Here is a 13,957-nt window from a genome sequence, read left to right as displayed (position 1 = left end):
TCTACCCCGTCCGCCGACAGCCTTCTTAGAGTCAACAATTAGTACTAGAAGCAAATACGCCACGCTTTCAATGTATGCAACATACTTTGAATAAACATGTAAGTACATTTAAGGTCGGGCCTAGAAACCGAGTAGTCGCGGGATCGAATCCCGGCCTGCCTTCAGTTTAGCCTTCACCGCCCAGTGATGTAAAGGGTCACCGGGAACGACATGTGGTTACGATTCCATGTGAAACTGTAGATCTCCTTTACCTTGCTGAGTAGCTGGTGTAGATTACGGGCATGCAAGTAGCCGGAGTGGCGTTCAGTTGAAAGCCCTGCACTCGAATATTTAGCGACACGAAATTATCATAGGTGAATTCGAAAAGTATTTTTGTTTGGTTTTACTTTTGGCATGCAGTCTTTTTACATGGTGTGTTTAAACTTTGCGTTTATGGACTCGTGGACAGAGAATATTAAACTTATAAATTTACCGATTAAATACTGAAGTACAGAAATCTGAACGCACCGTTATTTAAAAACGCACTTGTCGGTTTTAGTCTTTTCAAAGTATGCGGCACACAGCGTCAATATGACGGTTAGCGCCTGGCGAGAACAATTTGCAAGTATGACTGCTTCTCTCACAAGTACTAACACAAGGCACTTTCAGTTTCTCTTGCCTTTCTCCTCTCGGACGTGAAAAGTGTGGTGCCACCGCCAGACACCACACTTGCTAGGTGGTAGCCTTTAAATCGGCCGCGGTCCGGTAGTATACGTCGGACCCGCGTGTCGCCACTATCAGTGATTGCAGACCTCACGCCAGCCTACGTGAGCTTAAACGCGTGCCTTTCGGCTTCCTGTCATAGTGGATTGGCTGTCTTGCCAATCCACAACAAAAAGTGTAGAAAACAGGGCGGTCACCAAGGTGGAGGGCGAATGTTACTCTGTCAGAAAGGGCTTCGTAAGGCTAAATGGTTCAAATGGTTCTGAGCACTATGGGACTTAACATCTATGGTCATCAGTCCCATAGAACTTAGAACTGCTTAAACCTAACTAACCTAAGGACAGCACACAACACCCAGTCATCACGAGGCAGAGAAATAAGGCTAAATGGTAGCGACCGACGCCGTGCCATCCTCAGCTGACTGGCGACATCGGATGTGGATATGGAGTGCCATGGAGTCAGCACACCGATCTCGAGGCCGTTGTTAGTTTTTATGACGCAAATCCGCTACTACTCAGTCAAGCAGCTTCTCAGCTGGCTTCACGAGGCCGAGTGCATCCCGGTAGATAAACAGCGCATGGTGGCCCGGATGGTCACCCATGCAAATGCCAGCAACTCCCGAAGGTGCAAGGGCAGACGCAGACGAAACTGCATAATGACATTTATACATCGATATCCCCTACAAGAGAAGTCTACTAATATCAGACATGGGCCTTAATTTGAGGGAAAAATTTCTGAGAATGTACATTTGGAACACAGCATTGTACGGTAGTGAAATACGAACTGTGGGAAAACCAGAACAGAAGAGGAGAGAACGGAAGCATTTGAGATGCTGCAGACGAATGTTGAAAATTAGGTGGACTGATAAGGTAAGGAATGAGTAGGTTCTGCGCAGAATCGGAGAGGAAAGGAATATGTGGGAAACACTGATATGGAGAAGGGATAGGATGGTAGGACATCTGTTAAGACATCACGGAATAACTTCCATAGTACTAAATAGAGCTGTAGAGCGTAAAAACTGTAGAGGAAGACAGAGATTAGAATACATTCAGCAAATAATTGAGGACTTAGGTTGCAAGTACTACTCTGAGATGAAGAGGTTGGCACAGGAGAGGAATTCGTGGCAGGGCGCATCAAACGAGTCAGAAAAAAAATCTCCTACAGTATTATAGTTCTGACTGTTATATAGCTCCGTTTTTGTTCAATAATGTTTATGGGCATTAATTTTATAAGGATTTTAATTTTTAATTACCAATGAACATATAATCTACCTTTTCTCATAAACTAATCAACCATTAAACCTGAAAATTTACAGCTTACATCTGCATAAAAGACTGGCACAACATATGCAACAGATTTTTGTTTAACCTCACACATACTTTGAAATCGTTTTTTCAATTTTATGTTAAGTGAGAAAGCTCTGTTTTCCTCATATGGTAAAGTGGTAATACCGGTTCCCGTCCCGTTGGTCCTTACGAGATCTGTTCGGATGGAGTTAAGTTTTTATTTTTGTTTTTTTAGTAAAGGAGAATTATTATTAGGCACAAAGTAAAGAAACAATGTTGCACATGATCAGTCAGTAAACGATTTTAAAGAACTGTGCCAAATTTCAGTATGTAAAGTTTTATACTTCCTGAGATTATATCTCAAAAAGCTCGCTCTACAACAAATCTCATTTAAAATCTTTGTTTCAATTTTTAACAATGTTGCCATACTTCTAACCATTAATGCTACCCAGATCCATACTCTTCATTCTCTTCCTTTGTCTGTTTTCCTATGCTGGCTGGTATTTGTCATGTTGTGCTTCAGCGCTGCTTCCCTCTTCAGTGTGAATGCACCTGGAGGGAAGTCTAATCTCCTTAGACACTTAATTCTACTCATATTTCCACTATTAAACAATAGAGAGCCATCACATGCAGCTATCTTCACAACGTTTGAGGACATGAATACTGCTTTTGGAGTACGCACCCACTGATTGTAGCTCTCAATCGTATTTTGTAGTCAACAGGTACTCATATTTTCCAGCAACTCAGGATTGATGAGTTGGCTTTAAAACATTTAAAACAGCAAGTGGAAAACCATGGTTACGGGTGTATGGCTTTCCACTACCTTCTGCCCGAAGATATTTGCACCAAGATATGTCACAGAGGAAATCCTGAGGATTCTCATCTGGGAGTAATTTGTGGAAGAATATTGTCCACGCTGCTTGCTGCATTGTTTTCACACTAAGCACATTGTCCCTGATGGCTTTTCCATAATGTCATGTGTGAATTTCTTTATTAGTGATTCTCTTCGCATCTACCAGTGAATTTCCATTTTCACATCTTTCGCATCTGCATCTGCAGTTCATTTGAATTGTGTGACCGAAAAATTAATAAAAAATTGCGAGCGCATAAAAGGTATGGATCACAGTACGGGAAAATATGGCATGGCAGGCGAAGGCGGTGAAAGAAAATGTTTTAAAACATACTTCTAGAAAAATTTTGATTATGAAACCTTGAGATGTCATTCTTCAGGTACCAATCTAATAAATGAAGCAATAAAAAAAATCGAATTTTTTCCTTATTTCGCCCTGAATCTGCTCTTAACGTCGGCAATATGATGAGAACAGGCGTATCCATTGCAGCACATACGTTGACCGACGTATATTACAACACGTTAAAAGCGTAGAAACAGTTCGTTTTGTGATAGTAATTCAAATCATCAATACAATGGCAATGATACGATGGTTTGTCACATATGTCACCGGCCAAGTACATTCCTGTTTCCAGCTGTGCTAGTACCAGAGCATTACATAAAAATTATATATAAAATCAACCTCACATCCATGAAATATTTTAACTCATGAGCAGTTTCGCACCGAAGACGTCTGCTTCACGAGGCAGCGATGTGACCGCCTATTATTGTTCTCATGTTCAGTGGAACCATGTGATACAAAGCTACTCGGTCATGGAACAAGTCCCAATCTAATTCACAGAATATTCCTAGCCGCTAGAAAACAATAAATAAAAATAGACAAATGTAGAATTTCAGTCAATGGTTTCTCGATAGAGCACCGAAGAAGAAAATAAAGGCAACAAGATCGACCACATGGTGCTAGAAGGAAATCTTGTAAAACAAAGAAGGCTAAAGTATGTAAAACAAAGAAGGAAAAAAGTCTGTAAAACAAAGAAGGGTAAAGTATGTAGCGTAACAGACTGTGCCGCTCAATACCGACAAAGTAAAATAAAGACATGTGTCACTTGGAAATTATGTGTCAGCACTCTCATAAGCAGTCAACGGAGGTGGCCAGCCCTTAGGACAAGATGGACGCTCCCATTGCTCACAACGAGCTTGTGTTTCTGCACCGGTGCCACGTTATTTTGCGCGAATTACGCCTTACCACACTGCCCAGTTTTCCCGAAAGTTATTTTGATTGCCCAAACTGTATGAAATTTTAGCTTTCAGAGCTCTGTCGGCGTAAGTACGTCTTGTAAGACATTTCAAATGTTTGTGAAATCTTATGGGACTAAACTGCTAAGGTCATCAGTCCCTAAGCTTACACACTACTTAACCTAAATTATCCTAAGGACAAACACACACACCCATGCCCGAGGGAGGACTCGAACCTCCGCCGGGACCAGCCGCACAGCCCATGACTGCAGCGCCTTAGACCGCTCGGCTTTATAAGACAGTTCTTTTTCTTCTTTTTTACGTCACATGTAATAACCCATAAACAATGATAGAGCCCGCCGGAGAGATCTTGTGTGTACTGGTTTGCCACACAGTAATTGTTTCGCCTATGACGTCAGCGTACCATGTTACGAATGTTACGAATTAGCTTTGCGTAAAACTATAAACTGATGTAGCGTGGACACATTGTGAAGAGCTCACACAAGGTGTGACAATACAACAATATGCCTGAATATAAGTGAAAGTCAGTATATTACATTGAAGATTACAAAAAAAATGAATGATCTTGTCTCATATGACTTAAATAGGCTCAGACTTACGGAAAAGACAAGTCAGAGGGAAGCTCGCTTAGAAAGGACTCCAGAGAACCTAAGAAATCCAGTGCCGAGCGAATGTCAGAGTTACGATTGCGTCGTAAAGGAAATGGAAAAATGACGCAAACGATTTTATAGCTGAGACGGATTTTATAGCTGAGCCGTTCGGCATAGAATGGTCAGCGACAGTCCAAACTTGCGATTTATCTATTCTGTAACCATTATATCTCCCTGTGGAATCACTGTATTAAAGATTAAAGAAGGTATACACTTCTGACATCGTCGGCGTTGGAGTGATTTGTAATATTACGAACACTGAATCAGTTTTCAAATCTGGCGACCATTCATTGAAACGCAGAAGCGTTGAGTTGTCGATAGGCACACATACAAAAAAAAAAAAAAAAATTGTAGCTTTCGAATTCTGAAAGTTACTAAGTTTTTTTTCTTTTGTGTGTACCTATCGGCAACTCGGCTCTTTATGGTGAGTGGTTTCCTTCTATCCAAAAGATTTTGTGCAGTACACGAACTTTCCTTCGTTTCCTATAACACTTTGTATTGAAAAAAATGGCTCTGAGCACTATGGGACTTAACATCTATGGTCATCAGTCCCCTAGAACTTAGAACTACTTAAACCTAACTAACCTAAGGACAGCACACAACACCCAGCCATCACGAGGCAGAGAAAATCCCTGATCCCGCCGGGAATCGAACCCGGGAACCCGGGCGTGAGAAGCGAGAACGTTACCGCACGACCACGAGATGCGGGCTGTACTGAAAAGATTGATAGTGAAATTACATGTTAAAAGACACACACACGCACACACACACACACACACACACACACACACACACACACACACACACACAATTTCGATGAACTTTTCAGTTTTCGCCATTCAGAAAGCTATGCCAGCGATAGTCGTACACCAGCTGACTTCGTAGGCGACCAAAATGCTTGCACAGAGCAAGCTGACTCGCCTGTTGCCACTACAGACAGAGCAAAGTCCGCGCTTCCATCCACAGGCTATAGGTTTGATTTATAGGGAGCTTACTTATCGAATACAATGTAAAAATGAAATATCCTTACTACGTCGCCTAAGGATGCGTCACTACACAATTTATATAAAGCTTAACATGCAGTTTTTAAGATGACACTAGTGAACAGCTGGAGAGGCCTCCCACTTACGTTAGAAGTCTGATACAGAGCTAGTTTGCCATACTCGGCAACGGTCCACTCTAGTTCTCCATCTATACTCTGCAGACCACTGTAAAGTGCGTGGCAGAGCGTACTTACCACAGTATCGGTTGTTTGGGCTTCTCCCTGCTCCATTCACTTGTGCAGTGCAGGAAGATTGATTGCTTACGCACCTCTGTAAGCACAGTAATTAGTACAATCTTAATTTTGCGATAGTCACGGCTATGGTACATACGGGGTTGCAGTATATTCCTAGATTCCTCACTTAAAGCTGGTTCTTGAAGCTTTATACGTAGGCTTTCACGGGATAGTTGGCAGTTAAGTGTCTGCCACTTCTGTTTATTTAGCATCTCCCTGACGCTCTCTCTTGGATCAAACAAACCTGTGGCCGTTCGTGCTGCTCTTCTCTGTATACGTTCAGTACCCCCTTTTAGTCCTACTTGATGGAGGTCCCAAACGCTTGAGTAACATTCTGCGATGCTTTGCACAAATGTCTTACAACCAACCTCCTGTGTAGGCTGACTGCATTTTACTGCTATCCCATCAATGAAATGAAGTCTGCCACGTGTTTTACCTACACCTTAGGCTATAAGATCGTTTAGTCTTGTTCCTTTACTACTGTTATGAGCAGGTAGTTGTTTGAGTTGACTGATTCTAACTGTGAATCACTCATGTTTTGTCAGAGGATAATCTTTTTTTTTGTTTTGTGCACAATTTTGCTTTTCTGACTATTTAAAGCAACTGACAGTCTTTGCACCACTTGGAAATCCTACAATATTTTTGCAGATTGTTACAGGTAGTAATAATAAATACATCACCTGCAAATAGCACAAGGTCAGCATTAAGATTGTCTGAAACGTTATTAAAATACGCATTCTAACGAGGGGAAATACAGATATTTTTACGTGTGGTGCCATAATATGTAGACCATTAGTGTGTTGGTTGTTTTCCTCTGTGTCTACCAGTGTTCCCATAGCCACGTCACTAACTTTATGGTATGATGATTGATGCGTGGCCGTATCTGGGCCGTGAAGTGAACGATGCCTGTCGGTATAGATTATCCTGGCCGAGTCGTTCTAGGCGCTTGAGTCCGGAACCGCGCTGCTGCTATGGTCGCAGGTTCGAATCCTGCCTCGGGAATGGATGTGTGTGATGTCCTTAGGTTAGTTACGTTTAAGTAGTTATGAATCTAGGGGACTGATGACCTCAGATGTTACGTCACATAGTGTTTAGTCATTTAAACCTTAGATTATCCGTTTTGCGTCCACCCATTCATGTGTCCATGCCTATCACCTCACCTGCTGCCTAGGAAAAAAAGAACGTTAATGGCTTTTGTCTTGCACATGTTGTTGCAGGTACTGAACGACCTAAAAAGATACGACCTATAATAGCTGTAATTATTAGTCAAAAATGGTTCAAATGGTTCTGAGCACTATGGGACTTAACATCTGTAGTCATCAGTCCCCTAGAACTTAGAACTACTTAAACCTAACTAACCTAAGGACATCACACACATCCATGCCCGAGGCAGGATTCGAACCTGCGACCGTGGCAGTCGCGCGGTTCCGGACTGAAGCGCCTAGAACCACGAGACCACCGCGGCCGGCAATTATTAGTCTGCAAATGATATAAATACTTATGTAATGTTGTTCATTACACCATGCTCTGTCACCAATACATATATCTGCGTTTGTACCCGTTATAATCTGTATAACATGAACAACAAGGGTACCAGCACACTTCTCTGGACCACACGTCAAGGTACTTCTATATGTGCCAGTGACTCTCCATCCGAGACGACAAGCTGCGTCCTCCCTGCTAAGCGATCATGTCAGGTCACAAATTTCGCTTGATACCCTATTCGATGGAACTTTCTATACAACGCGTAATGAATGTAAGAGAAGAGCTTCGATTTCGCGTTGGCATCCACATGCAAAGCGGAACGGTATCGCGTCGTGCAAGATGTTTGCTGCAGCTGTGTACACGATACGTGAGAATACATTAAACTTATTCTCAGCTGCTCATGTGGACAACCATTAGTTGTATAATGGAATGACGACAATGAAAATTTGTGCTGGACCGGAAATCGAACCTGGATTTCCCGCTTATCACCAGCGGGCGCCTCACTATTAAGCTATCCGAGCACGACTCACAAGGGGAGGCCGCCAATTGTGAAATTCTGATTCGATTCATACTGCGCATAATAAAAGCTCATGGCCAGAGGTGTAATGTGGCAAAGCACCATGATGCACTTCTCAGCCGATGTCGAGAAAATCGACAGTTAAAAGAAACCGTTGCGGTGAAATACTCTCGACGTTTAGCATTTTTCTACAGCGTGGTGGTGCAGCGGTAAGCGCTGGGGTTCGTAATCCGAAGGTCGCCGGATCGACTCTCGCTCCATGCAACTTTTTTTTTAGTATTTGTTTTTTGTAATTCATATATATATATATATATATATATATATATATATATATATATATATATATATATATATATAATTCCGGGCAATCAGTTGCAACAATTATGGATATAATAAGTTGTTGAAAGTCGTTTGTCGTGGAAAAACTGGCGACTTCGAACATCATTATGTTTTCCGCAAACAAAGTTGTATTTCACAAATGTTATTAATTGTCTTCATAATGTTAACCACGTATAGTTAACGGAAGACGTAGAAACGAATACGTATAGCGTAAGTCAAACGTTCGAATTAGAACAGAGACCCCACGAACACAAACTTGCTGTGGCAGGTATGAAATATAAACCCCGTTACTCGCTCGTTACACTTGAAGGACAGATGTTGAATGGGCCGAAACGAGCCGCCCCATAACAGCGTAGTTGCCTGCTGACTTCGAAAGAAGGTAGATGCGGTCCCTCGCGCAACTTATAACATCGTCGAAAATCAGTGCGGACGGGACAGCTTTGGTACACCCTGTTAAACAAACGGAAAAATGGAGGCGGTACAATTGGAGAGCGATCCGCCTTCACCAACATGCATAAGCAATTCATTAATAGTTTATATATATATATATATATATATATATATATATATATATATATATATATATATATATTTGAATTGCAAAAAACTAATAATAAAAAATATTGCATGGCGCGAGATTCGATCCGGCGACCTTTTGATTACGAACCCCAGCGCTTACCGCTGCGCTATAACGCTGTAGAAAATCATTAATCGTAGAGAGTATTTCACCGCAACGGTTTCTTTTAACTGTCGATATTCTCGACAACGGCTGAGAAGTGCATCTTGGTGCTTTGCCACATTACACCTCTGGCCATGAGCTTTTATTATGCGCAATGTGAATCGAATCTGAATTTCACAATTGGCGGCCTCCCCTTGTCAGACCTAAACTTCTATATGTCGTCAACCATATGTCTAGAACCGTTAAGTATATTCCTGTAGCGGGGAGACATTTTACTTGAAAGTCGTTTGCCCGGTGTCGGTGGATAAATACGATATTTGCAGTGCCTGTGTTATTCCAAATTACGATGAAAAGTTTCTTCGGACATGGATGCATGCTCTGTGTTGTAATTAGGAGTAAAACGGGTATTGCAGTATCGTATACGTGAGAACTGTCAGATGTAGGTCAAGGTCTAGAGGCAGGACTGGCCATGAACGTTTGAGCCGCATGTCACACAGATGCACTGTGACGTAAGGCCATCGAGTGCAGAGTATCACCTCTGCCAGCCAGCGGTGCCAATTCTACAATATTTATATTCTCCGAGGGCGCTTCACTCAGTGGTACCACCACAGAAAAAAATAATTCACTGCACTTAAAAACGACCCTTTGACATGTTTTACGTTAAACTGCACCTTTTAAAATCATATACGGCCGTCTTACAGAGTAACATATCAGCGTTAGCCACTGAAGCATCGCTTACTACAGAAAGAACCAAGAAATTTTCCACATTGCACACTGGAATGCATCGGTATATAATATTTCATTATTGGTACGCTGTCTTCCTTAACTCGGGAATGGGGAGCCGAGGTGGTGGAGCGGTAAGCCTGTCAAGGATCTATGGCTACATATATTCTCAAAGCAACTCTACAGTATATCGTAGAAGCTACACGCTACAAAAACTCGTCAGTCCTTGTCTTACACTATTCACTTATGGTGGGTGAAACGATTCCTACTGACAGTGCAATTTTTGTAGAGCTCACGTTGAATGCCGGTTCTATAAAATTCTCGAACAGGGCCTCGTTCAAGGTATCACCTTTCCAGTCGCCTGAACGTCTCTACTACCGCTTCGTATGTGCTGTACCGACCTCATACGAACGTACAAGCATGTTTCTGAATGTCTGATAAAAAAAAACTGTGGAGTAGTAATGCAGAATGTGCTCTCTTTAACAGATTCAGTGAACTTTCCACGCCTGCTACTTCCTTTCGCAGTAGTGATTTCTCGCGCAGAAATCGATTTCTAAATGTAGGTCACGGTACCTAGCTCAAGACCAGCGCTATTTCTCGGCCCGGTACATCCACGAAAACTATATTAGCTTCCCGTATTTTCTTGACTGTGCTACACATCTCGTAAACTCAAAAAGGAAAAAGAAAAAAAAAGGCGAAAACGGTACTGGGAAGTTCCACTCTGCTATTACATTACATTATATGAGCATACATGCGCATGATACGGAGCTTTGATACAAACTTTGCCTGCTATTATGATATTGACACAAAGAAAGTGTGAATGCTAATGTAGCAGTTTGCCGTCTAGTACTCTCATATAGCTATTGTAGCGTTATCTCAAAAATTGTCGTGGTTACTATGCAACTATTCGCTCTGCTGGTTTTGAGATGACATTTCCGAAACTATCCTGTAAGATGAAACGTGACAGACGCAAAAGGAAGTGTTGTGGAACGTCGAAATTCATGGACTGTTGCTTCAGTGCACAGCAATCGATGAATGCCAACGAGTCTTCTTCGCGGGAACTAGATTTGAGTAACAACTATAAAAGAGTACTCACCTTTGAGATTGATGTTAAATCGGAATGATTTATTCATGATTGAATAATAATTTCTCGGAAACGTCGATGTTCACTGGGTAGCTGCTATAAATCAAAAAGCTGCAATACGCTTAGAAACAAACTGTCGCATCCGAAACGTTTAGCGCCAAAATAACGAACTTTGCATCATTTTCAAAACGAACGAATAATTGATCATCATCACTGTAGACATGTCGCAGTGCCTGTTCCTTCAGACATTCGGAATAACACAGGCACTGCAGTATCGTTACGATATATGTCCATAAATGTCATTACTTTTTCTGCGCAAGCACTTAGCAGTGTTTCATCCTCTCAGGTTAGCCACGTATAGAACAGAAAGCATTGTACACTATCTCGTCACGTCACCTGTCCAATAAATTTCAGACAAGCTGACAGTTTCTCAATACATTTTGCGTGATACCCGTTGTGAGTTCATATTATAGGAATTGAAACTTTTTTTCACACAAATCAATATTGGTGCAGTAGTCAGTTTATCAATGATAGTGTGCAAGAGACAGCGCTACCAACAAAATATTGCACACTCACAATATTTTTGCTATTAACAAAGTTCAGAAACATGAAAATTTTTATTACGTAGGTTGGTAACTATAAATATGACTCAACCCTTAATCTGTGTCTAATGGATATATATTTTTCAGTTAGGGGCGCTATACGGGTCCATCAGTTTTATCGGCGAGTTTTCAAATGACACATTCGTGGGACTTAAAGGAGAATCCACAACGGTCACTAATAAACGGATAGTGGTATATAAGTAGTATTGATGTCGTAACAACTTTTCACTTTCGGTTGCTAAAGTGAGTGACACTCTAGTGGTGCCACAATGCAAAATGCTGTGCCATCCTATAAATAACAACCCTTGTCTGATTTGAGGGAGTCCAGTACTGAAATTTCTAGTTTTTACACACTTCAAAAGGGAACGTATCTGACAGACAACGATTTCATTTCGTCTTCTCTTTGCGGTATAGTGAGTAGCCAATGACGTAGGAAAACTCTAATAAAAAATAAGAAAATACTCACTCGTTGTCTGTGGCATGCGAAGCTAAAGCTGAATGGTACAGTTTGGAAACAACGAATAATCCCCGCGCGCAATGCAATACCAGTCGTTACATTTTTGTCGTGTGGAAGACCAACATATATGGGGAAAAATTATGTAGTGGATATCCCATTACATTTGTGACAGCTTACATGTGATATTCATACATAATATGGACCAAAATACTCGTTGCAGACTTTTCCAGTGTATAATGCGGTTTTCGTGAATTGGATTTGCAGTTTTAGTTTTAGTTTTTGGTATTAATAAATGTGGCTCAAAGTGGGTTAAATACAGCGCTTTACACTGTATATCATTCACATACATAGTTTCGCGAAATTTTCACCTTCAAACCTATCCTAGACGCAATGTTGCTTTGCAGATGTCTGGCACCACAAACAATATTTGTTGAAGGTGGTTCAACTATTATACTCTACGGGCGAGGAAATGTGTAATTTTTCTCACATTAGTAACGTAATCGCGAGTACTCAACAAGCAACTAAAAAGTTGGACTCATCGTATATAACAGAGCGGTTTTGGTTAACACTTCAGGACTATGATCAGTTAGTACCCCTTAATATTAGACAGACGTTGATAAATAGACTTTTGTGTGATTATGTGCTGTTTCTGACGTTGTAATACTTCTACAACTCGATTGTCACAAATTAGTTTTTGGTTTTAATAAATGTGGCTCAAACTGGACTAAATACAGCGCTTTACACTGCATATCATTCACATACATAGTTTTGCGAAAATTTCATCTTTAAACCTACCCTAGACGCAATGTTACGCTGCAGATTTCTGGCACCACAAACAATATTTGTTGAAGGTGGTTCAACTATTATACTGTACATGTGAGCACATCAGTAACGTAATAGGGAGTACTTAGTAGGCAACTAAAAAGTTGGACTCATCGTATATAACAGAGCAGTTTTGGTTAACACATTCACGACTGTAATCAGTCAGTACCCCTTAATATCACACAGACGTTGATAAATAGGCTTCTGTGTGATTATCTGCTATTTCTGAGGTTGTAATAGTTCTACAACTCTATTGTCACAAATCGACCTTTAAACCTACCCTAGACGCAGTGTTACGCTGCAGATGTCTGGCACCACAAACAATATTTGTTGGAGGTGGTTCGACTATTATACTCTACAGGCGAGGAAATGTGTAATTTTTCGCACATTAGTAACGTAATCGCGAGTTCTCACTAAGCGACTAAACAGTTGGGTTCATCGTATATAACAGAGCAGTTTCGGTTAACACATTCACGGCTATGATCAGTCAGTACCCCTTAATATCAGACAGACGTTGATAAATAAGCTTCTGTGTGAATATGTGCTGTTTCTGACGTTGTAATAGTTCTACACCTTGATTGTCACAAATGGACTCTACCGGGTGCGATTTCGGCTGCTACTTTGAAAACCATGCTGTCTCCTCTGATCTTTTGCGGTCGATTTGCGATTGTACGAAGCAAAATTCCGCTCGACATTCACGAAGTGAATCTCACTGGACACGGCACACAGGTTCCGTTGATGACAGCTGACACAGTCCAAAATTTTTGCACACTTCCCTCGGCGGCACTTTCCGCACCGTACGACAGCGGTTCTGCTTGCGGAGCTACGACGCCGGGGCGAGAGGTGCAGCCGGCGACTCACCTGTTGCGGCGTGCGACGGCCGCGGCGTGCGGTCGCAGAGGCAGGTCCGGCGCGGCACAGCGCAGCGAAGCACAGTGAGCGGGGCAGAGCAGAGCAGGGGCAGTCGCGCAGCCGCGCTCGCTCGGGTCCAGACCGCACAGTGGCGGCGCGCGCGCCGCGTCCCGCGTTATATAGCCGGCCGCGCAGCCACCCGCCCACGGCCCTGCGCCAGCCGCGGACGCTGCGAGCCCTCGCCCCGCTGCTCCCCTACACCCGCTCGCTATCGCGAACACTGCACGCTCGTATCCAGCGCCGGCGACGTCCCGAGTCCTGGTTCGCTACAGTGTCTTGTATTTCTTGGAACTCTGGAACTCTATCGTGCAGTTCA

General features: G+C 42.2%; 1 protein-coding gene across 1 annotated transcript in view; it reads right to left on the bottom strand.

Moving 5' to 3' along the window:
* LOC126416274 (tubulointerstitial nephritis antigen-like) overlaps positions 1–13,724 on the bottom strand; it is a 544,598-nt gene extending 530,874 nt beyond the window's left edge. Inside the window, exon 1 of the mRNA XM_050083911.1 lies at positions 13,591–13,724. The gene's annotated coding sequence lies outside the window, so the exon portion shown is untranslated. The remainder of the gene's footprint in view (positions 1–13,590) is intronic.
* Positions 13,725–13,957: the final 233 nt, after the last annotated feature.

The sequence above is a fragment of the Schistocerca serialis genome, chromosome 8 (assembly GCF_023864345.2).
Source record: "Schistocerca serialis cubense isolate TAMUIC-IGC-003099 chromosome 8, iqSchSeri2.2, whole genome shotgun sequence".
NCBI lineage: Eukaryota > Metazoa > Arthropoda > Insecta > Orthoptera > Acrididae > Schistocerca > Schistocerca serialis.
The sequence above is the reverse complement of the archived record's forward strand: the minus strand, read 5'-3'. Positions and strand labels throughout refer to the sequence as shown.